We start from the raw sequence: 25,453 nt of genomic DNA on the forward strand, positions 1-25,453 counted from the left end.
CTTTACCTAAATTACGTAAACTACACAATCAACAGCTGTGTATCAGAACAAATTCAAATACCACAGTGACAGCAGTCTGTTCTTTTAAATATCAAGGTATGTTACTAGACCCCAATCTATCTTTTGGCCTCCACATTGAAAAAATCTCTTCAAAGCTTTACCCAAAACTAGGTGCCCTGTACAGAAACAAATCCTGCCTACGCCCTACAGTAAGGAAACAGATAGTGCAACAAATGCTAATGCCGGTTATTGATTATGGGGATGTAGTGCACCACAAACCCACCTTAACCAACAACTAACCTTAAACATAATATATTCTACTGGATAGGAGGTGTTTTATTGGTCGTTATTGTGATCAGGCTTAATAGATAATTGACTGATAGACAAGATATAGTTAAGTACTAGCTGAATTCAAGGACAGGAGGGACACAAATATGTAAGAGAGAGCTGAGTTAAGGAAACCAGAGAGCCGGATGGTCAATATAGAACCCCAGTTAAAATACCAAGAAATCACTGATAGTGTGGAACACACATTGGGTAGAGACGGCATCTTGGCTCTGACTACTGGACTGCATGAGGTTATTATAGGTATTTTGAAATTACACCGATTGCGTCATTTTTACGAGCTCATTGTTAGTCCCATCTAGTCTGCCCAATTTTCTAAATACTTTCATTAGTCCCTGGCCTTATCTTATAGTTAGGATAGCCTTATGCCTATCCCACGCATGCTTAAACTCCTTTACTGTGTTAACCTCTACCACTTCAGCTGGAAGGCTATTCCATGCATCCACTACCCTCTCAGTAAAGTAATACTTCCTGATATTATTTTTAAACCTTTGTCCCTCTAATTTTAGACTATGTCCTCTTGCTGTGGTAGTTTTTCTTCTTTTAAATATAGTCTCCTCCTTTATTGTGTTGATTCCCTTTATGTATTTAAATGTTTCTATCATATCCCCCCTGTCTCGTCTTTCCTCCAAGCTATACATGTTAAGATCCTTTAACCTTTCCTGGTAAGTTTTATCCTGCAATCCATGAACCAGTTTAGAAGCCCTTCTCTGAACTCTCTCTAAGGTATCAATATCCTTCTGAAGATACAGTCTCCAGTACTGTGTACAATACTCCAAGTGAGGTCTCACCAGTGTTCTGTACAATGGCATGAGCACCTCCCTCTTTCTACTGCTAATACCTCTCCCTATACAACCAAGCATTCTGCTAGCATTTCCTGCTGCTCTATTACATTGTCTGCCTACCTTCAAGTCATCAGAAATAATCACCCCTAAATCCCTTTCCTCAGATGTTGAGGTTAGGACTCTTTCAAATATTCTGTACTCTGCCCTTGGGTTTTTACGTCTAAGATGCATTATCTTGCACTTATCCACATTAAATGTCAGTTGCCACAACTCTGACCATTTTTCTAGTTTACCTAAATCATTTTCCATTTGGCTTATCCCTCCGGGAACATCAACCCTGTTACATATCTTAGTGTCATCAGCAAAAAGACATACCTTACCATCAAGACCTTCTGCAATATCACTAATAAAAATATTAAAGAGAATGGGTCCAAGTACAGATCCCTGAGGTACCCCAAGTCACGCAGTACCGGACCTTAAAGTGGCCGGGCTAAGCACACAAAGAATAGTCAGGAGACAAGCCGAGTAAGGGGAACCAGAAGACAGAATAACGAGAAACAAGCCGAGGTCAAAGGGTAGGAGAAAGTCACAAAGTCAGATAAACAAGCCAGAGAGTACGTAACCAGAAACACAAGTTCAGTAGCAATACTAGCAAGCAAAGACCACAACAGGGCAGAGAGGAACAGGAAAGGTAAGTATTTAAATCCATAGGTTAATTCTGATTGGATAATTTCCAATCAGAATTAACAATCACACGTGGGAGATATCTAGACCTCCCACTGTGATTGAGGCACTGTGCCTTTAACACCGGGTCAGGTGGCTGACTCTGGCGCTTATTAAAATGGGCGGCCTCCCAGCGTGCAGCGTCATGCATGCTGCCGCTGGGGGACGTAAAGGAAGGCGCGGGCGGCATCCGTGGCTGGGAGGATGCCACCCGCCGAGCGCACGCCAGGAAGGGAACCGCGGACGGCTGGAGGGTGAGTGCTGCGAGCGGACTGCAGCCTCCCCTCGCAGCCGCCCGCGGGATCCTGACATTACCCCCCCCCTCGAAGACCGCACCGAGGGCGGGAAGCAGAAGGCTTCAAAGGAAACCGGGCATGAAAGGAGCGGACCAAAGAGGGAGCGTGCAAATCAGAGCTCGAAACCCAAGACCGCTCCTCAGGGCCGTAACCCTTCCAATCCACCAGATATTGCAGCCGACCCCTAGAAACACGAGAGTCGAGAAGGGCAGCCATTTCGTACACGTCACTAGAGACAGTGCGAGGGGAAATGGGCCTTCCGAGGGGACGAGAGAACCGGTTACACAGCAAGGGCTTCAAAAGCGAGACGTGAAACGTGTTCAGAACACGCATGGAAGGAGGCAAGTCCAGGGAGTAGAAAACGGGGTTAATCCTACGTAACACCTTGTAGGGACCAAGAAATCTGGGAGCAAACTTCATCGAGGGAACCTTGAGACGGAGGTTACTGGAGGACAACCATACCCTATCACCCAGAGCATAGGAAGGGGCCGTACCCCTACGGTGATCAGATAACTTCTTCTGAGTAGCTGCTGAACGAGACAGCGCAATATGGACCTGATCCCACATCTTCCGCAAAGAGGCGAGGTGCTGGTCCAAGGCGGGCATTCCCTTGTCGGAGAACGCACCGGGAAGGACAGAAGGCTGAAACCCATAAGCAACCTCAAAAGGACTTAAGCCAGTAGACGAATGAGACACCGTATTCCTGGCAAATTCAGCCCACGGAAGGAGGCGAGACCAGTCGTCCTGGTGCGCATTAGTGAAGCAGCGCAAATACAATTCCACAGACTGATTAGCACGTTCGGCTGCACCATTAGATTGTGGGTGATAGGAGGAAGTGAACGACAAGGAGACCCCCATCTCAGCACAAAACCCCCTCCAAAACCGAGAGACAAATTGAGGGCCCCTGTCAGATACGATATCCTGAGGTACCCCATGCAAGCGGAACACTTCCTTGGCAAACACCTGAGCAAGCTGAATCGCAGAAGGCAGTTTCTTAAGCGGAATAAAGTGCGCCATTTTAGAGAACCTATCCGTCACAGTCAATATCACTGTCTGACCATCAGAAGGAGGAAGGTCTACAATAAAATCCATGGATAAGTGGGTCCATGGTTTCTTGGGTACAGATAGAGGCATCAGTAGACCCTGGGGTCTCACATTAGGAGACTTACACTGCGTAAAGACCCGACAAGCCTGTACAAAATCCACTACATCTCGCTTAAGTGAAGGCCACCAGAACTGTTGAAGGAGGCCCTTATAAGTCTTGGTAACCCCCGGATGACCAGCAGTTTTGGCGGTTTGAAATAAAGTTAACAACTTTTTTCTGTCATTTACTTTAACATATAGTTTACTAACAGGCGTCTCAGGGGGGTGCTTGGGTTTGGTATGTCTTAATATTATCAAGGAAAGGAGACAAAACAACCAAACGGGTAGCAGCTATTATCTGAGATGCAGGTACAATAGGTTCAGGAGTCGGGTTAACAAATTCTAAAGGTTCATACTGTCGAGATATAGCGTCAGCTTTGGCATTACGGCAACCAGGTCTATAGGTAATAACGTATTGGAAGCGCAAAAGAAATAGAGACCATCTAGCCTGCCGGGCGGACAACCTTCTAGCATCAGCTATATAGGAGAGGTTCTTATGATCTGTTATAACCATAATTTTGTGTCTAGAGCCCTCTAATAAGTACCTCCATTCCTTAAAAGCTAACACAATAGCTAATAGTTCCCTGTTCCCAACATCCTAATTCTTTTCTGGATCAGACAACCTTTTTGAAAAGTAACAACAGGGATGGAGGGGTTTGTCATACGACAACCTCTGTGACAGTACTGCTCTCACACCCGACTCAGAAGCGTCTACTTCCATAACAAAGGGTAGAGAAGGATTAGGGTGGTGTAGCACTGGAGCAGAGGCAAATGTCTTCTTGAGGGTTTTGAAGGCCTTAAGGGCTTCAGGAGTCCAAACGGTGCGGTGAAAAGTTTTTTATACATTTCCTATAATAGTTAGCAAATCCTATAAAACGCTGGATAGCCTTAAGTCCTTGGGGAAGTGGCCAGGACAGTATGGCTTCCAATTTAGCAGGATCCATACTTTTCCCACAGTAAAAGCATAACCCTTCCCTTCTTCGATATGATTTTTCAACCTCAGTTAACCCAGTAGCACCCAACTGCATGGGTTCAGTGGGAGGTTGGCTAGAAGGGGGTAATGCTAGTAGCGCAGTATTGGTCAAAGCAGGTACCACCTGTGTATTCATACGCCTCTGACTACGTCTCTCTCTAATACGATTATCAATACGGATGATATAATCAATAAGATCATCCAGGAGGACAGGCAATTCCCTGGACGCTATTTCATCCAGGATGTAAGCGGCCAAACCCTCCTGGAATGCTGTTACTAGAGCGTCATTATACCAAACCACTTCAGCAGCTAAAGTGCGGAATTCAATAGTGTAATCCGCTACCGATCTGTTCCCTTGTCGAACCCTAAGCAGAGCTTTGCCAGCAGAAGCAGCCCTACCGGGTAGATCGAAAGTACGTTTAACCCCTTAAGGACACATGACATGTGTGACATGTCATGATTCCCTTTTATTCCAGAAGTTTGGTCCTTAAGGGGTTAAAGGCTGTCACAAACTCAGCAAACTCAGGTAGGGGACGTATTCTCCCTATATGGGATTAGCCCATGCTAAAGCTCTCCCGGAAAGATGGTTAATAAGGAAAGCAATCTTAGTTCTATCAGTGGGATAGGAACGAGGATTCATCACCAAATGGATATCAGTTTGGTTGAGGAAACCACAACATAATGCCGGATCACCATTATAACGCTGTGGTGGCGTCATATGCACTACATGAGCAGGAACAGGTACTGGCGTCGTAGTAACTGCTTCTTGGACACCAGGCTGCAAGTGAGCAGTACGAGCCAGTATGGTTGGTAAAGCCTGAGCAAATTGGTCCATACGGTGGTCTAGACCATCCATTCTAGCTTCCTGATTAACCAATAACTGTGAAATGTCAGCAGGTTCCATTTTGGCCCTGTTGTAATGTCACGATTCCAGGAACCAAACACGCTAACACACACACAGAAAAGGTGCAGTACCGGACCTTAGAGTGGCCGGGCTAAGCACACAAAGAATAGTCAGGAGACAAGCCGAGTAAGGGGAACCAGAAGACAGAATAACGAGAAACAAGCCGAGGTCAAAGGGTAGGAGAAAGTCACAAAGTCAGATAAACAAGCCAGAGAGTACGTAACCAGAAACACAAGTTCAGTAGCAATACTAGCAAGCAAAGACCACAACAGGGCAGAGAGGAACAGGAATGGTAAGTATTTAAATCCATAGGTTAATTCTGATTGGATAATTTCCAATCAGAATTAGCAATCACACGTGGGAGATATCTAGACCTCCCACTGTGATTGAGGCACTGTGCCTTTAACGCCGGGTCAGGTGGCTGACCCCGGCGTTTATTAAAATGGACGGTCTCCCAGCCTGCAGCGTCATGCATGCTGCCGCTGGGGGACGTAAAGGAAGACGCGGGCGGCATCCGTGGCTGGGAGGATGCCGCCCGCCGAGCGCACGACAGGAAGGGGACTCCAGGGGAATCCAAACTTAAAGATTGCAGTTTATTGATAAGCCTTCTATGTGCAACAGTGTCAAAAGCCTTACTGAAATCTAGGTAAGCAATGTCTACTGCACCACCCTGATCTATTATTTTAGTTTCCCAATCAAAAAAAATCAATAAGATTAGTTTGGCATGATCTCCCTGAAGTAAACCCTAAATAATTAATGTAAATAACAGTCAGCATAATTCTCATGTTAACAACTGTTAGGAGTACAATTAAAATTGTATTGAACAAACCTCCTAATGATAGTATTTTTTTTTAAACATAAAAAAACTTACAATGCACTGTTCCAAATTATTACGCACAGTAAGTTTCAAAACACTTTATAGGTTGTAAAGAACTGAAAATTGTCATTTGTTGTGTTTGCAGCATATTTACTGAAATCAAAAGCTATTTCAATCAAACCTATAACAACATTTTAACTTTTTAAACATTTTAACAGGTCACGTTACATTTTAACATAGGACCCCTTATTTGATAGGAGCTTCACAAGTCTTGCATCCATTGAACGTATGAGGTTTTGGACAGTTTCTGCTTGAATTTGTTTGCAAGATGTCAGAATAGCCTCCCAGAGCTGCTGTTTGGATGTAAACTACCTCCCACCCTCATAGATCTTTTGCTTGAGGATGCTCCAAAGGTTCTCAATAGGATTGAGGTCAGGGGAGGATGGAGGCCACACCATGACTTTGTCTCCTTTTATCCCCATAGCAGCCATTGATGCAGAGGTATTCTTTGCAGCATGAGATGGTGCATTGTCATGCATGAGGATGATTTTATTATGGAAAGCATTGTTCTTCCTTCTGTACCAGGGAAGAAAGCGGTCAGTCAGAAACTCCACATACTTTGCAGAGGTCATCTTTACATCTTCGGGGACCCTAAAGGGGCCGACCAGCTCTCTTCCCATGATTCCGGCTCAAAACATGACTCCACCAACACCTTGCTGACGTTGCAGCCTTGTTGGAACAGGGTGGCCGTCCACCAACCATCCACTACTCCATCCGTCTGGACCATCCAGGGTTGCATGGCACTCATCAGTGAACAGGACTGTTTGAAAATTAGTCTTCAGGTATTTTTCTGCCCAATGCAGCCGTTTCTGCTTGTGAGCATTGGTTAGTGGTAACCGAATAGAAGGTTTATGCACAGTTGCAAGACTCTGGAGGACTCTACACCTTGATGTCCGTGGGACTCCAGAGGCTCCAGTAGCTTCAAATATCTGTTTGCTGCTATGTAATGCTATTTTAGCAGCTGCTCTCTTGATCCGATGCATGGATCTGGCAGAAATCTTCCTCAATGTGCCTTTATCTGCATGAACCCATCTGTGCTCTGAATCAGCCACATATATCTTAATAGTGCGATGATCACGCTTAAGTTTTCGTGAAATATCTACTGTTTTCATACCTCGTCTAAGGCATTGAACTATTTCACTCTTTTCGGCAGCAGAGAGATCCTTATTCTTCCCCATATTGCATGAAAATGGTGCTCTGCTTAATAATGTGGAACACCCTCCTTTAGTAGTTTTTCCTTAAATTGGGCTCAACTGGCAATCTAATTATCACAGGTGTCCGAGATTGTTTTCAGTGGTCAAAAGAGCCCTGAGACACAATGCCATCCATGAGTTAAACTGAAAAACAAAATATTTAATCTTTGTGACACTTAAATAGAATTTGCATAATAATTTGAAACAGGGTGTATGAGGAGTGAGGGTAAACCTGGGGTTTTGTTTTAATAATTCTTACACCTTAGGGAAAACAAAGAACTTTGTCTTTAAGTGTCTCCTGTTATTAGCGGGTGAAGGGATAATTCAGTCTGCTAACTAGAGTTTATCTGGATCAAGAGAGAGGTGGATTTGGAAATGTTTGAAGATAGTACATTTAGCAAACTGCTTCAGATGTGTTTCTTCTGACGTGCACCGAATCTTCTCTGAACATGCCATAGCTAATTACAAGTTTAGTGAATAAGCCGGTATATTTACAGCTAAATTAACATATACATTTATAAACCATGAATCTGAATAATTTCATTGGGATTTTACTGAAAGTATATTCATATAAACTGCTCTGTATTATGTACAGAATGATTTAGTAAACTTTAATGAGACACTTACTGGGGGGCGTTCTGTGCCTAGTGTGATGACATCATCAAAGACGCACACTGCAGTATGTATTAAAACCGTACGTTCCTTCCACACTGCATTCACACACACATGCCCTCGGCATCATGCTGGTGAAATTAATTTTCTCGTATGTTCTGGCAATGCCACGTTAGTCTAGCATGCAATGTAAATAAAAATATAAACACGGTGCAGATTTATTATTATTATCATTTTTAATAGCACAACACCTAGCTGGTTTTTAGTTAGCTATCAGTTTGTGCTAAAGTCTCAGGACTGACAGTTCAGCTTCAACCAGCTTGTGTTCGCTGTTCCTTACCGTTTCCCATAAGCCATCGTGTCCACTGTCCGACGTGAACAGGCATTTTCTCGTATTGCATGCAGTAGATGCCTTATAATCCGTGGATGTCTCACACGACCTTCCTTAGATGCCATTTTGTATATTTGCGTTGCGCATGTGTAAGATTGCAAAGATGAAGCAGCGCTTGGTGGATTCCCTGCCGGGGCTGAATATCCACAAGTGATAGTGCGGCTTTAAAAATATAGCATGTTTTATAGGGGACGTGTTTTAAACAGACATTTGATTATTCGAGCTTTAATGGTACAATCTTTTCATAAAGCAAAGCTTGTCACTGTGTTTGATGATTTACTGCTTTCAGGAGAGAAAAATACATGTTTATACAGGGACTTTAACTCCTAAAAGAGGAAACAATTCCAATCATTGACATAGAAACATGAGAGTAGGAGGGGGAACAGAAAATGGAAGCTCTCTTATTCATCATGCTTCGCTGATATAGAGTTTTACAAATAGACTCGTTTAGCAGAGTAAGTGGATTATATGAGTTTTATTTCTATTTCATACTTATAGTGAAGTTGTTGACATGTTTTATAAGTGAGTGTTGTGCACCGCCCCTCCTCCGTTTCCCAGTGGTTTGTTCCAGGTGAGCTGTTCTCTTTCTCAAGCAGTGAGCTGTCAGGTAAGACGGGTTAGAGCGAACGTCTGTCTATGGTGTCACCGCTTTTGTGTTTACTGATCCGTCAATATCTCACTTCTGACTCCAGCATTGCCTGGAAACCTTCTGCCAGTACAGGTAAGATGCCCTGTGCCCACTACCCTTTATAGACATTTAAAGAGTCTTGTGTACAGCTGGAAGGGTTTGTCACATCTAAGCAGGTAGACATGGTGTTATTTAAAGTGACCTTTTCCAGGAATGTACTGGGACTGAGAAATATCCCAGGTTAGGAATGAGTAAGAATTATCCCAGTTTAGGACTGAGAGTGAGAATTATCCCAGTATTGTACTGAGACTGAGAAATATCCTAGAATTGTACTGAGAATTATCCCAGTATTGCACTGAGAGTGAGAATTATCCCAGAATTGTACTGAGAATTATCCCAGTATTGCACTGAGACTAAGAATTATCCCAGTATTGCACTGAGACTAAGAATTATCCCAGTATTGCACTGAGACTAAGAATTATCCCAGTATTGCACTGAGAGTGAGAATTATCCCAGTATTGTAATGAGAGTGAGAATTATCCCAGTATTGTACTGAGAGTGAGAATTATCCCAGTATTGCACTGAGACTAAGAATTATCCCAGTATTGTACGGAGAGTGAGAATTATCCCAGTATTGTACTGAGAGTGAGAATTATCCCAGTATTGCACTGAGACTAAGAATTATCCCAGTATTGCACTGAGACTAAGAATTATCCCAGTATTGCACTGAGAGTGAGAATTATCCCAGTATTGCACCGAGAGTGAGAATTATCCCAGTATTGCACTGAGACTAAGAATTATCCCAGTATTGTACTGAGACTAAGAATTATCCCAGTATTGCACTGAGACTAAGAATTATCCCAGTATTGCACTGAGACTAAGAATTATCCCAGTATTGCACTGAGACTAAGAATTATCCCAGTATTGCAATGAGACTAAGAATTATCCCAGTATTGCACTGAGACTAAGAATTATACCAGTATTGCAATGAGACTAAGAATTATCCCAGTATTGCACTGAGACTAAGAATTATCCCAGTATTGCACTGAGACTAAGAATTATCCCAGTATTGCACTGAGAGTGAGAATTATCCCAGTATTGCACTGAGACTAAGAATTATCCCAGTATTGCACTGAGACTAAGAATTATCCCAGTATTGCACTGAGACTAAGAATTATCCCAGGTTAGGACTGAGAGTGAGAATTATCCCAGTATTGTACTGAGACTGAGAAATATCCCTGTTTAGGAATGAGAGTAAGAATTATCCCAGGTTAGGACTGAGACTGAGAATATTATCCCAGTATTGTACTGAGAATTATCCACATATTGTACAGAGAGTGAGAAATATCCCAGGTTAGGACTGAGAGTGAAAATTATCCCAGTTAAGGACTGAGACTGGAAAGAATCCCAGGTTAGGACTGAGAGTGAGAATTATCCCAGGTTAGGACTGAGAGTGAGAATTATCCCAGTATTGTACTGAGACTGAGAATTATCCCAGTATTGTACTGAGACTGAGAATGATCCCAGTATTGTACTGAGACTGAGAATTATCCCAGTATTGTACTGAGAATTATCACAGTATTGTACTGAGCCTTAGAAATATCCCAGTATTGTACTGAGACTGAGAAATATCCCAGGCTAGGACTGAGAGTTAGAATTATCCCAGGTAAGGATTGATACTGGAAATAATCCCAGGTTAGGACTGAGAGTGATAATTATCCCAGGTTATGACTGCGAGTGAGAATAATCCCAGGTTAGGACTGAGAGTGAGAATTACCCCAGTATTGTACTGAGACTGAGAACTATCCCAGTATTGTACTGAGAGTGAGAATTATCCCAGTATTGTACTGAGACTGAGAATTATCCCAGTATTGTACTGAGACTGAGAATTATCCCAGAATTGTACTGAGCCTTAGAAATATCCCAGTATTTTACTGAGACTGAGAATTATCCCAATATTGTACTGAGAATTATCCCAGTATTGTACTGAGACTGAGAAATATCCCAGTATTGTACTGAGACTGAGCAATATCCCAGGCTAGGACTGAGAGTTAGAATTATCCCAGGTTAGGACTGAGAGTGATAATTATCCCAGGTTAGGACTGAGAGTGAGAATAATCCCAGGTTAGGACTGAGAGTGAGAATTATCCCAGGTTAGGACTGAGAGTGAGAATTATCCCAGTATTGTACTGAGACTAAGAACTATCCCAGTATTGTACTAAGAATTATCCACGTATTGTACTGAGACTGGCAATAATCCCAGGTTAGGACTGAGAGTAAGAATTATCCCAGGTTAGGACTGAGACTGAGAATATTATCCCAGTATTGTACTGAGAATTATCCACATATTGTACAGAGAGTGAGAAATATCCCAGGTTAGGACTGAGAGTGAAAATTATCCCAGTTAAGGACTGAGACTGGAAAGAATCCCAGGTTAGGACTGAGAGTGAGAATTATCCCAGGTTAGGACTGAGAGTGAGAATTATCCCAGTATTGTACTGAGACTGAGAATTATCCCAGTATTGTACTGAGACTGAGAATGATCCCAGTATTGTACTGAGACTGAGAATTATCCCAGTATTGTACTGAGAATTATCACAGTATTGTACTGAGCCTTAGAAATATCCCAGTATTGTACTGAGACTGAGAAATATCCCAGGCTAGGACTGAGAGTTAGAATTATCCCAGGTAAGGATTGATACTGGAAATAATCCCAGGTTAGGACTGAGAGTGATAATTATCCCAGGTTATGACTGCGAGTGAGAATAATCCCAGGTTAGGACTGAGAGTGAGAATTACCCCAGTATTGTACTGAGACTGAGAACTATCCCAGTATTGTACTGAGAGTGAGAATTATCCCAGTATTGTACTGAGACTGAGAATTATCCCAGTATTGTACTGAGACTGAGAATTATCCCAGAATTGTACTGAGCCTTAGAAATATCCCAGTATTTTACTGAGACTGAGAATTATCCCAATATTGTACTGAGAATTATCCCAGTATTGTACTGAGACTGAGAAATATCCCAGTATTGTACTGAGACTGAGCAATATCCCAGGCTAGGACTGAGAGTTAGAATTATCCCAGGTTAGGACTGAGAGTGATAATTATCCCAGGTTAGGACTGAGAGTGAGAATAATCCCAGGTTAGGACTGAGAGTGAGAATTATCCCAGTATTGTACTGAGACTAAGAACTATCCCAGTATTGTACTAAGAATTATCCACGTATTGTACTGAGACTGGCAATAATCCCAGGTTAGGACTGAGAGTGAGAATTATCCCAGTATTGTACTGAGACTGAGAATATTATCCCAGTATTGTACTGAGACTGAGAAATATCCCAGTATTGTACTGAACCTTAGAAATATCCCAGTATTGTACTGAGACTGAGAAATATCCCAGGCTAGGACTGAGAGTTAGGATTATCCCAGGTAAGGACTGATACTGGAAATAATCCCAGGTTAGGACTGAGAGTGATAATTATCCCAGGTTAGGACTGAGAGTGAGAATAATCCTAGGTTAGGACTGAGAGTGAGAATTACCCCAGTATTGTATTGAGACTGAGAATTATCCCAGTATTGTACTGAGAATTATACCAGTATTGTACTGAGAATTATACCAGTATTGTACTGAGACTGAGAATTATCCCAGTATTGTACTGAGACTGAGAATTATCCCAGGCTAGGACTGAGAGTTAGAATTATCCCAGGTAAGGACTGATACTGGAAATAATCCCAGGTTAGGACTGAGAGTGATAATTATCCCAGGTTAGGACTGAGAGTGAGAATCATCCTAGGTTAGGACTGAGAGTGAGAATTACCCCAGTATTGTACTGAGACTGAGAATTATCCCAGTATTGTACTGAGAATTATCCCAGTATTGTACTGAGACTGAGAATATTATCCCAGTATTGTACTGACACTGAGAAATATCCCAGTATTGTACTGAACCTTAGAAATATCCCAGTATTGTACTGAGACTGAGAAATATCCCAGGTAAGGACTGATACTGGAAATAATCCCAGGTTAGGACTGAGATTGATAATTATCCCAGGTTAGGACTGAGAGTGAGAATAATCCTAGGTTAGGACTGAGAGTGAGAATTACCCCAGTATTGTACTGAGACTGAGAATTATCCCAGTATTGTACTGAGAATTATCCCAGTATTGTACTGAGACTGAGAATTATCCGAGTATTGTACTGAGACTGAGAAATATCCCAGGCTAGGACTGAGAGTTAGAATTATCCCAGGTAAGGACTGATACTGGAAATAATCCCAGGTTAGGACTGAGAGTGATAATTATCCCAGGTTAGGACTGAGAGTGATAATTATCCCAGGTTAGGACTGAGAGTGAGAATAATCCCAGGTTAGGACTGAGAGTGAGAATTACCCCAGTATTGTACTGAGACTGAGAACTATCCCAGTATTGTACTAAGAATTATCCATGTATTGTACTGAGACTGGCAATAATCCCAGGTTAGGACTGAGAGTGAAAATTATCCCAGTATTGTACTGAGACTGAGAATATTATCCCAGTATTGTACTGAGACTAAGAATTATCCCAGTATTGTACTGACAGTTATCCACGTATTGTACTGAGACTGGCAATAATCCCAGGTTAGGACTGAGAGTGAGAATTATCCCAGTATTATATTGAGACTGAGAATTATCCCAGTATTGTACTGATAATTATCCAAATATTGTACTGAGAATTATCCCAGTATTGTACTGAGACTGAGAAATATCCCAGTATTGTACTGAGAATTATCCCAGTATTGTACTGAGACTGAGAAATATCACAGTATTGTACTGAGAATTATCCCAGTATTGTACTGAGACTGAGAAATATCCCAGGTTAGGACTGGGAGTAAAAATTATCCCAGGTAAGGACTGAGACTGGAAATAATCCCAGGTTAGGACTGAGAGTGAAAATTATCCCAGGTTAGGACTGAGAATGGAAATAATCCCAGGTTAGGACTGACAGTGATAATTATCCCAGATTATGACTGAGAGTGAGAATTATCCCAGTATTGTACTGAGAGAATTATCCCAATATTGTACTGATACTGAGAATTATCTCAGTATTGTACTGAGACTGAGAATTATCCCAGAATTGTACTGAGAATTATCCCAGTATTGTACTTGGACTGAGAACTATCCCAGTATTGTACTGAGAATTATCCCAGTATTGTACTGAGAGTTATCCCAGTATTGTACTGAGACTGAGAATTATCCCAGAATTGTACTGAGAATTATCCCAGTATTGTACTTAGACTGAGAACTATCCCAGTATTGTACTGAGAGTTATCCCAGTATTGTACTGAGACTGTGAAATATCCCAGGTTAGAACTGAGATTTAGAATTCTCCCAGGATTGTACTGAGTGTGAATTATCCCAGGATTTTGCTGACTCTGAGAATTATCCCAGTATTGCGCAGAGACTGAGAATTATCCCAGGTTACTAGGCATGTGCATGGGGAAAAAATTTGGTTCGGTGCGGCATTCCGAAATTCGGGATTTTCACAATTCGGCACTTCGGAACTTCGGCAACTTCGGAACTTCGGCACTTCAACGAATGAGGGGGGGACCTTTAACTAAGTACCTGTAAAAAAAAAAAAAAAAAAAACTTACCATTCAATGTTTTCTTTCTTCTAAAATCTTCTTTTTTCAGCCCCAACAAAGGCCATATAAAAAACCATAATAACCGACGCAATTATAAAAAACCCCCCCCCAAAAAACGAGCGCAAAAAAAACAAATCCATCTTCACCCATGGAGGGCTCCGCGCAGACTGAGCTCTGCAGGGCGGGGGAAGGCTTATAAAGCCTTGCCCTGCCCTGCAATTAGGCTCAGAGCATTCTGATTGGTGGGTTTAAGCCATCCAATCAGAGTGCTCTGACAGGTAAATGAAGAGACTGACAGGTAAGTCTCTACATTTACCTGTCACAGCACTCTGATTGGTTGGTTTGAAATCCACCAATCAGAGTGCTCTATGTCATTTTACACAGCGTGGGAAAGTTCTTTAGAATTTTCCCACGCTGTGTAATCCAATCAGAGAGTTATGAGTCAAATTACACAGCGTGGGAAAATTCCAAAGAACTTTCCCACGCTGTGTAAAATGACACAGAGCACTCTGATTGGTGGATTTCAAACCAACCAAGCAGAGTGCTGTGACAGGTAAATGTAGAGACTTACCTGTCAGTCTCTTCATTTACCTGTCAGAGCACTCTGATTGGATGGCTTAAACCCACCAATCAGAGTGCTCTGAGCCTAATTGCAGGGCGGGGCAAGGCTTTATAAGCCTTCCCCTGCCCTGCAGAGCTCAGTCTGCGCGGAGCCCTCCACGGGTGAAGATGGATTTTTTTTTTTATAATTGCGTCGGATATTATGGATTTTTATTTGCCCTTTTTTGGGGCTGAAAAAAGAAGATTTTAGAAGAAAGAAAACATTGAATGGTAAGTTTTTTATAGGTTCTTAGTTAAAGGTCCCCCCCCTTCATTATTTTTAGGGTGAGGAGGGTAGGTAGGGGGATAATTTTTATTGGGGGGGAGGGGGTGACTAGGGGTTTGGGGACCCCTAGTCACCTGGGTGGGGAGGGGACATTTTTTAGGGCCCCCACCCGCCGCTCAAGGGTGGGGGCCAGGGGTTAGGACCTTAGGTCACCCTCCTTATTAGTATTTAGGGCCCCCACCCGCCGCTGAGGGGTGGAGGACAGGGGGGAGGACAATAGGTCCCCCCCTATTCCAATTTAGGGCCCCCACCCGCCGTTCAGGGGTGGGGGCCAGTGGGGAGCACATTAGGTCCCCCCCTTATTCTTGTTTAGGGCCTCCACCCACCGCTCAGGGGTGGGGGCCAGGGGGAGGACATTGGGTCCCCCCCTTATTCTAGTTTAGGGCCCCCACCCACCGCTCAAGGATGGGGGCCAGGGGGGAGGACATTAGGCCCCCCCCTTATTCTGATTTAGGGCCCCCACCCAACGCTCAGGGGTGGGGGCCAGGGGGGAGGACATTAGGTCCCCCCCTTATTCTGATTTAGGACCCCCACCCACCGCTCAAGGGTGGGGGCCCGGGGGGAGGAGAATAGGTCCCCCCCCCCATTATTTTACATAAGGGCCCCCACCCGACGCTCAGGGGTGGGGGCCGGGAGGTGCTTATCTTTTTTTTGGTTACAGTGAGCAGCCACAGGCTGCTCACTGTTTAATAGACATGCCCCTACTCGCGTGTATAGCGAATAGGGGCATAATTTACTAATACTAAGTAATCTTTACTTAGTATTAGTAAATTTGGCTGAAAGACCAATTTAGGTCTTTCAGCCTTTTAGTAGATAGCTCCCTAATACCGTGGGAATTAGGGAGTTATCTACTTATTCATTCCTGTCATTAAACTGACTGGCCAAGTAACTTACATTTTATATGAATGTATGTTACTTGATTGTTGTAAGTGTTGCAGATGCTTACAGGTGAATCCTGGCTATGTGTCACGGCTAGTAATGTGGTCCAGCACGCAGAAACTATGTAAACATATACATAAGTAAGAAAAGGAAAATAACAGGATAGAGCGTAAACCGGACCTTAGAATGGCCGGACTAATACGCTAGAGACAGAGAATGGTCAAAGGGAAAGCCGAGGTCAAGGAAGCCAGAAAATACTCAATACCGATTAAACAAGCCAAGTCAGGGAAACCAGAGATCAGAATAACCAGGGAAAAGCCAAGGATCAGGATACCAGGAAATCAGAAACACGACAGGGCAAAGTTCTGGGAAAAGCTAGGGGTTTAAATACCCCTCTCTAGGCTATGATTGGTCAGAGGGCGACCTCTGACCCCAAAACGTGCGTGTGCGTTGACGTCGTGACGTCACGCACACGTTGGTATAATTCTCGGGGGCGGAGCTACTCTTAGGCGCGACCACGTGGTCGGCGCCATGTTTGATTCGGGCGTGATGCCCAGAAGAACGGAAGGAGCGGTTCCCGGCTCGCCGACGAGCAGGTAAGCTCATGTTGTCGGCGCGGCCGTGCCAGTCGGGCACGGCCGTGAGGCTCGGCGGGCCGGTGACCGCAACACTATGTTTGTATACTTTTTATTTAAAATTGTATACAATGTAACATTTTTCTTCTTTCACTGGGTAAGTATATTAGTACTTAGGCAATACTGTGCTTCGGAACTTCGGCACTTTGACACTTCAGAACTTCGGCACTTCGGAACTTCGACACTTCGGTAATTTCGGAACTTCGGGACATCGGCACTTCGGACATTCGGAAGTACCCGAATGTCCGAATTGTTCGAAATTCGTCCGAATTCCTATTCGGACCGAAACGAATTGCACATGTCTACAGGTTAGAACTGAGAGTACGAATTATATTTAGGTTATCACTGAGACTGGGACTGAGACTGAAAACTATCCAGGTTAGGTTTGAGACTGACATCTGGCCAGATTAGCACTGAGACTGACACCTATCCAGGTTACGACTGAGACTGACATCTATCCAGGTTAGGACTGAGACTGACTCATATCCAGAATAGCACTGAGACTGACATCTGTCCAGGTTAGGATTGAGACTGACACCTATCCAGGTTAGGACTGAGACTGACATCTTTCCAGGTTAGTATTGAGAGTGACACCTATCCAGGTTACGACTGAGACTGACATCTATCCAGGTTAGGACTGAGACTGACTCATATCCAGATTAGCACTAAGACTGACATCTGTCCAGGTTAGGATTGAGACTGACACCTATCCAGGTTAGGACTGAGACTGACATCTATCCAGATTAGCACTGAGACTGACACCTATCCAGGTTACGACTGAGACTGACATCTATCCAGGTTAGGACTGAGACTGACTCATATCCAGATTAGCACTGAGACTGACATCTTACTGCTGGTTATAGTGTGACATAACCTGCTTACTGCTGGGTATAGTGTGATAGTAACGTGCTTACTGCTGGGTTCAGTGTGACAGTAACCTGCTTACTGCTTGGTTTAGTGTGACAGTAGCCTGCTTATTGCTGAGTTCAGTGTGACAGTAACCTGCTTACTGCTGGGTATAGTGTGACAGTAACCTGCTTACTGCTGGGTTCAGTGTGACAGTAACCTGCTTACTGCTGGGTTCAGTGTGACAGTAACCTGCTTACTGCTGGGTTCAGTGTGACAGTAACCTGCTTATTGCTGAGTTCAGTGTCACAGTAACCTGCTTACTGCTGAGTTCAGTGTGACAGTAACCTGCTTATTGCTGGGTATAGTGTGACAGTAACCTGCTTACTGATGGATACAGTGTGACAGTAACCTGTTTACTGCTGGGTACAGTGTGACAGTTACCTGCTTACTGCTGGATACAGTGTGACAGTAACCTGCCTATTGCTGAGTTCAGTGTGACAGTAACCTGCTTACTGCTGGGTTCAGTGTGACAGTAACCTGCTTAGTGCTGGGTTCAGTGTGACAGAAACCTGCTTACTGCTGGGTAAAGTGTGACAGTAAGCTGCTTACTGCTGGGTTCAGTGTGACAGTAACCTGCTTACTGCTGGGTTCAGTGTGACAGTAACCTGCTTACTGCTGGGTTCAGTGTGACAGTAACCTGCTTACTGCTGGGTTCAGTGTGACAGTAGCCTGCTTATTGCTGAGTTCAGTGTGACAGTAACCTGCTTACTGCTGGGTTCAGTGTGACAGTAACCTGCTTACTGCTGGGTTCAGTGTGACAGTAACCTGCTTACTGCTGGGTTCAGTGTGACAGTAACCTGCTTACTGCTGGGTTTAGTGTGACAGTAGCCTGCTTATTGCTGAGTTCAGTGTGACAGTAACCTGCTTACTGCTGGGTATAGTGTGACAGTAACCTGCTTACTGCTGGGTTCAATGTGACAGTAACCTGCTTACTGCTGGTTATAGTGTGACAGTAGCCTGCTTACTGCTGGGTTTAGTGTGACAGTAACCTGCTTACTGCTGGGTTCAGTGTGATAGTAACCTGCTTACTGCTGGGTATAGTGTGACAGTAACCTGTTTACTGCTGGGTTCAGTGTGACAGTTACCTGCTTACTGATGGGTACAGTGTGACAGTAACCTGTTTACTGCTGGGTACAGTGTGACAGTTACCTGCTTACTGCTGGGTACAGTGTGACAGTAACCTGCCTATTGCTGAGTTCAGTGTGACAGTAACCTGCTTACTGCTGGGTTCAGTGTGACAGTAACCTGCTTAGTGCTGGGTTCAGTGTGACAGAAACCTGCTTACTGCTGGGTAAAGTGTGACAGTAACCTGCTTACTGCTGGGTTCATTGTGACAGTAACCTGCTTACTTCTGGGTTCAGTGTGACAGTAACCTGCTTACTGCTGGGTTCAGTATGACAGTAGCCTGCTTATTGCTGAGTTCAGTGTGACAGTAACCTGCTTACTGCTGGGTTCAATGTGACAGTAACCTGCTTACTGATGGGTTCAGTGTGACAGTAACCTGCTTACTGCTGGGTTTAGTGTGACAGTAACCTGCTTACTGCTGGGTTCAGTGTGACAGTAACCTGCTTAGTACTGAGTTCAGTGTGAGAGTAACCTGCTTACTGCTGGGTTCAGTGTGACAGTAACCTGCTTACTGCTGGGTTCAGTGTGACAGTAACCTGCTTAGTGCTGGGTTCAGTGTGACAGTAACCTGCTTAGTGCTGGGTTCAGTGTGACATAACCTGCTTACTGCTGGGTTCTATGTGACAGTAACCTGTTTACTGCTGGGTTCAGTGTGACAGTAACCTGCTTACTGCTGGGTTCAGTGTGACAGTAACCTGCTTACTGCTGGGTTCAGTGTGACAGTAACCTGCTAACTGCTGGGTTCAGTGTGACAGTAACCTGCTTACTGCTGGGTTCAGTGTGACAGTAACCTGCTTAGTGCTGGGTTCAGTGTGACAGTAACCTGCTTACTGCTGGGTTCAGTGTGACAGTAACCTGCTTACTGCTGGGTTCAGTGTGACAGTAACCTGCTTACTGCTGGGTTCAGTGTGACAGTAACCTGCTTACTGCTGGGTTTAGTGTGACAGTAGCCTGCTTATTGCTGAGTTCAGTGTGACAGTAACCTGCTTACTGCTGGGTATAGTGTGACAGTAACCTGCTTACTGCTGGGTTCAATGTGACAGTAACCTGCTTACTGCTGGTTATAGTGTGACAGTAGCCTGCTTACTGCTGGGTTTAGTGTGACAGTAACCTGCTTACTGCTGGGTTCAGTGTGATAGTAACCTGCTTACTGCTGGGTATAGTGTGACAGTAACCTGTTTACTGCTGGGTTCAGTGTGACAGTTACCTGCTTACTGATGGGTACAGTGTGACAGTAACCTGTTTACTGCTGGGTACAGTGTGACAGTTACCTGCTTACTGCTGGGTACAGTGTGACAGTAACCTGCCTATTGCTGAGTTCAGTGTGACAGTAACCTGCTTACTGCTGGGTTCAGTGTGACAGTAACCTGCTTAGTGCTGGGTTCAGTGTGACAGAAACCTGCTTACTGCTGGGTAAAGTGTGACAGTAACCTGCTTACTGCTGGGTTCATTGTGACAGTAACCTGCTTACTTCTGGGTTCAGTGTGACAGTAACCTGCTTACTGCTGGGTTCAGTATGACAGTAGCCTGCTTATTGCTGAGTTCAGTGTGACAGTAACCTGCTTACTGCTGGGTTCAATGTGACAGTAACCTGCTTACTGATGGGTTCAGTGTGACAGTAACCTGCTTACTGCTGGGTTTAGTGTGACAGTAACCTGCTTACTGCTGGGTTCAGTGTGACAGTAACCTGCTTAGTACTGAGTTCAGTGTGAGAGTAACCTGCTTACTGCTGGGTTCAGTGTGACAGTAACCTGCTTACTGCTGGGTTCAGTGTGACAGTAACCTGCTTAGTGCTGGGTTCAGTGTGACAGTAACCTGCTTAGTGCTGGGTTCAGTGTGACATAACCTGCTTACTGCTGGGTTCTATGTGACAGTAACCTGTTTACTGCTGGGTTCAGTGTGACAGTAACCTGCTTACTGCTGGGTTCAGTGTGACAGTAACCTGCTTACTGCTGGGTTCAGTGTGACAGTAACCTGCTAACTGCTGGGTTCAGTGTGACAGTAACCTGCTTACTGCTGGGTTCAGTGTGACAGTAACCTGCTTAGTGCTGGGTTCAGTGTGACAGTAACCTGCTTACTGCTGGGTTCAGTGTGACAGTAACCTGCTTACTGCTGGGTTCAGTGTGACAGTAGCCTGCTTATTGCTGGGTTCAGTGTGACAGTAACCTGCTTACTGCTGGGTATAGTGTGACAGTAACCTGCTTGTTGTTGAGTTCAGTGTGACAGTAACCTGCTTATTACTGAATTCAGTGTGACAGTAACCTGCTTAGTGCTGGGTTTAGTGTGACAGTAACCTGCTTAGTGCTGGGTTCAGTGTGACAGTAACCTGCTTACTGCTGGGTTCAGTGTGACAGTAACCTGCTTACTGCTGGGTTCATTGTAACAGTAACCTGCTTACTGCTGGGTTCAGTGTGACAGTAACCTGCTTACTGCTGGGTACAGTGTGACAGTAGCCTGCTTACTGCTGGGTATAGTGTGACAGTAACCTGCTTACTGCTGGGTATAGTGTGACAGTAACCTTCTTATTGCTGAGTTCAGTGTGACAGTAACCTGCTTACTTCTGGGTTCAGTGTGACAGTAGCCTGCTTACTGCTGGGTATAGTGTGACAGTAACCTTCTTATTGCTGAGTTCAGTGTGACAGTAACCTGTTTACTGCTGGTTATAGTGTGACAGTAACCTGCTTACTGCTGAGTTCAGTGTGACAGTAACCTGCTTACTTCTGGGTTCAGTGTGACAGTAACCTGCTTACTGCTGGGTACAGTGTGACAGTAACCTGTTTACTGCTGGGTTCAGTGTGACAGTAACCTGCTTACTGCTGGGTATAGTGTGACAGTAACCTGCTTACTGCTGGGTATAGTGTGACAGTAACCTTCTTATTGCTGAGTTCAGTGTGACAGTAACCTGTTTACTGCTGGTTATAGTGTGACAGTAACCTGCTTACTGCTGGGTACAGTGTGACAGTAACCTGTTTACTGCTGGGTTCAGTGTGCCAGTAACCTGCTTATTGCTGGGTTCAGTGTGACAGTAACCTGCTTAGTGCTGGGTTCAGTGTGACAGTAACCTGCTTACTGCTGGGTTCAGTGTGACAGTAACCTGCTTACTGCTGGGTTCAGCGTGACAGTGACCTGCTTACTGCTGGTTATAGTGTGACAGTAACCTGCTTACTGCTGGGTTCAGTGTGACAGTAACCTGCTTACTGCTGGGTTCAGTGTGACAGTAACCTTCTTATTGCTGAGTTCAGTGTGACAGTAACCTGCTTACTGCTGGTTATAGTGTGACAGTAACCTGCTTACTGCTGGGTACAGTGTGACAGTAACCTGTTTACTGCTGGGTTCAGTGTGCCAGTAACCTGCTTACTGCTGGGTTCAGTGTGACAGTAACCTGCTTACTGCTGGGTTCAGTGTGACAGTAACCTGCTAACTGCTGGGTTCAGTGTGACAGTAACCTGCTTACTGCTGGGTTCAGTGTGACAGTAACCTGCTTAGTGCTGGGTTCAGTGTGACAGTAACCTGCTTACTGCTGGGTTCAGTGTGACAGTAACCTGCTTACTGCTGGGTTCAGTGTGACAGTAGCCTGCTTATTGCTGGGTTCAGTGTGACAGTAACCTGCTTACTGCTGGGTATAGTGTGACAGTAACCTGCTTGTTGTTGAGTTCAGTGTGACAGTAACCTGCTTATTACTGAATTCAGTGTGACAGTAACCTGCTTAGTGCTGGGTTTAGTGTGACAGTAACCTGCTTAGTGCTGGGTTCAGTGTGACAGTAACCTGCTTACTGCTGGGTTCAGTGTGACAGTAACCTGCTTACTGCTGGGTTCATTGTAACAGTAACCTGCTTACTGCTGGGTTCAGTGTGACAGTAACCTGCTTACTGCTGGGTACAGTGTGACAGTAGCCTGCTTACTGCTGGGTATAGTGTGACAGTAACCTGCTTACTGCTGGGTATAGTGTGACAGTAACCTTCTTATTGCTGAGTTCAGTGTGACAGTAACCTGCTTACTTCTGGGTTCAGTGTGACAGTAGCCTGCTTACTGCTGGGTATAGTGTGACAGTAACCTTCTTATTGCTGAGTTCAGTGTGACAGTAACCTGTTTACTGCTGGTTATAGTGTGACAGTAACCTGCTTACTGCTGAGTTCAGTGTGACAGTAACCTGCTTACTTCTGGGTTCAGTGTGACAGTAACCTGCTTACTGCTGGGTACAGTGTGACAGTAACCTGTTTACTGCTGGGTTCAGTGTGACAGTAACCTGCTTACTGCTGGGTATAGTGTGACAGTAACCTGCTTACTGCTGGGTATAGTGTGACAGTAACCTTCTTATTGCTGAGTTCAGTGTGACAGTAACCTGTTTACTGCTGGTTATAGTGTGACAGTAACCTGCTTACTGCTGGGTACAGTGTGACAGTAACCTGTTTACTGCTGGGTTCAGTGTGCCAGTAACCTGCTTATTGCTGGGTTCAGTGTGACAGTAACCTGCTTAGTGCTGGGTTCAGTGTGACAGTAACCTGGTTACTGCTGGGTTCAGTGTGACAGTAACCTGCTTACTGCTGGGTTCAGCGTGACAGTGACCTGCTTACTGCTGGTTATAGTGTGACAGTAACCTGCTTACTGCTGGGTTCAGTGTGACAGTAACCTGCTTACTGCTGGGTTCAGTGTGACAGTAACCTTCTTATTGCTGAGTTCAGTGTGACAGTAACCTGCTTACTTCTGGGTTCAGTGTGCCAGTAACCTGCTTACTGCTGGGTTCAGTGTGCCAGTAACCTGCTTATTGCTGGGTTCAGTGTGACAGTAACCTGCTTACTGCTGGGTATAGTGTGACAGTAACCTGCTTACTGCTGGGTATAGTGTGACAGTAACCTGCTTAGTGCTGGGTATAGTGTGACAGTAACCTGCTTAGTGCTGGGTTCAGTGTGACAGTAACCTGCTTACTGCTGGGTATAGTGTGACAGTAACCTGCTTAGTGCTGGGTTCAGTGTGACAGTAACCTGCTTACTGCTGGGTATAGTGTGACAGTAACCTGCTTACTGCTGGGTATAGTGTGACAGTAACCTGTTTACTGCTGGGTTCAGTGTGCCAGTAACCTGCTTATTGCTGGGTTCAGTGTGACAGTAACCTGCTTAGTGCTGGGTTCAGTGTGACAGTAACCTGCTTACTGCTGGGTTCAGTGTGACAGTAACCTGCTTACTGCTGGGTTCAGCGTGACAGTGACCTGCTTACTGCTGGTTATAGTGTGACAGTAACCTGCTTACTGCTGGGTTCAGTGTGCCAGTAACCTGCTTATTGCTGGGTTCAGTGTGACAGTAACCTGCTTACTGCTGGGTTCAGTGTGCCAGTAACCTGCTTATTGCTGGGTTCAGTGTGACAGTAACCTGCTTAGTGCTGGGTTCAGTGTGACAGTAACCTGCTTACTGCTGGGTTCAGTGTGACAGTAACCTGCTTACTGCTGGGTTCAGTGTGACAGTAACCTTCTTATTGCTGAGTTCAGTGTGACAGTAACCTGCTTACTTCTGGGTTCAGTGTGCCAGTAACCTGCTTACTGCTGGGTTCAGTGTGCCAGTAACCTGCTTATTGCTGGGTTCAGTGTGACAGTAACCTGCTTACTGCTGGGTATAGTGTGACAGTAACCTGCTTAGTGCTGGGTATAGTGTGACAGTAACCTGCTTACTGCTGGGTATAGTGTGACAGTAACCTGCTTACTGCTGGTTATAGTGTGACAGTAACCTGCTTACTGCTGGGTATAGTGTGACAGTAACCTGCTTAGTGCTGGGTATAGTGTGACAGTAACCTGCTTAGTGCTGGGTTCAGTGTGACAGTAACCTGCTTACTGCTGGGTTCAGTGTGACAGTAACCTGCTTACTGCTGGGTATAGTGTGACAGTAACCTGCTTAGTGCTGGGTATAGTGTGACAGTAACCTGCTTACTGCTGGGTATAGTGTGACAGTAACCTGCTTACTGCTGGTTATAGTGTGACAGTAACCTGCTTACTGCTGGGTATAGTGTGACAGTAACCTGCTTAATGATGGGTTCAGTGTGACAGTAACCTGCTTAGTGCTGGGTATAGTGTGACAGTAACCTGCTTAGTGCTGGGTTCAGTGTGACAGTAACCTGCTTACTGCTGGGTATAGTGTGACAGTAACCTGCTTAGTGCTGGGTTCAGTGTGACAGTAACCTGCTTACTGCTGGGTATAGTGTGACAGTAACCTGCTTACTGCTGGGTATAGTGTGACAGTAACCTGTTTACTGCTGGGTTCAGTGTGCCAGTAACCTGCTTATTGCTGGGTTCAGTGTGACAGTAACCTGCTTAGTGCTGGGTTCAGTGTGACAGTAACCTGCTTACTGCTGGGTTCAGTGTGACAGTAACCTGCTTACTGCTGGGTTCAGCGTGACAGTGACCTGCTTACTGCTGGTTATAGTGTGACAGTAACCTGCTTACTGCTGGGTTCAGTGTGCCAGTAACCTGCTTATTGCTGGGTTCAGTGTGACAGTAACCTGCTTACTGCTGGGTTCAGTGTGCCAGTAACCTGCTTATT

General features: G+C 44.7%; 1 protein-coding gene across 2 annotated transcripts in view; it reads left to right on the forward strand.

Moving 5' to 3' along the window:
* The window catches only part of GRAMD1C (GRAM domain containing 1C), a 159,945-nt gene that overhangs the window by 44,159 nt on the left and 90,333 nt on the right, over positions 1 to 25,453 (forward strand). The window contains exon 1 of one of the 2 annotated variants that reach the window (XM_063446401.1): positions 8,851 to 8,963. The exons of the other annotated variant lie outside the window; for it this stretch is intronic. The gene's annotated coding sequence lies outside the window, so the exon portion shown is untranslated. Of the gene's footprint in view, positions 1 to 8,850; positions 8,964 to 25,453 lie in introns of those variants that run through there. 2 annotated transcript variants of the gene reach the window in all.

This window comes from Pelobates fuscus, chromosome 1, assembly GCF_036172605.1.
Source record: "Pelobates fuscus isolate aPelFus1 chromosome 1, aPelFus1.pri, whole genome shotgun sequence".
Lineage (NCBI taxonomy): Eukaryota > Metazoa > Chordata > Amphibia > Anura > Pelobatidae > Pelobates > Pelobates fuscus.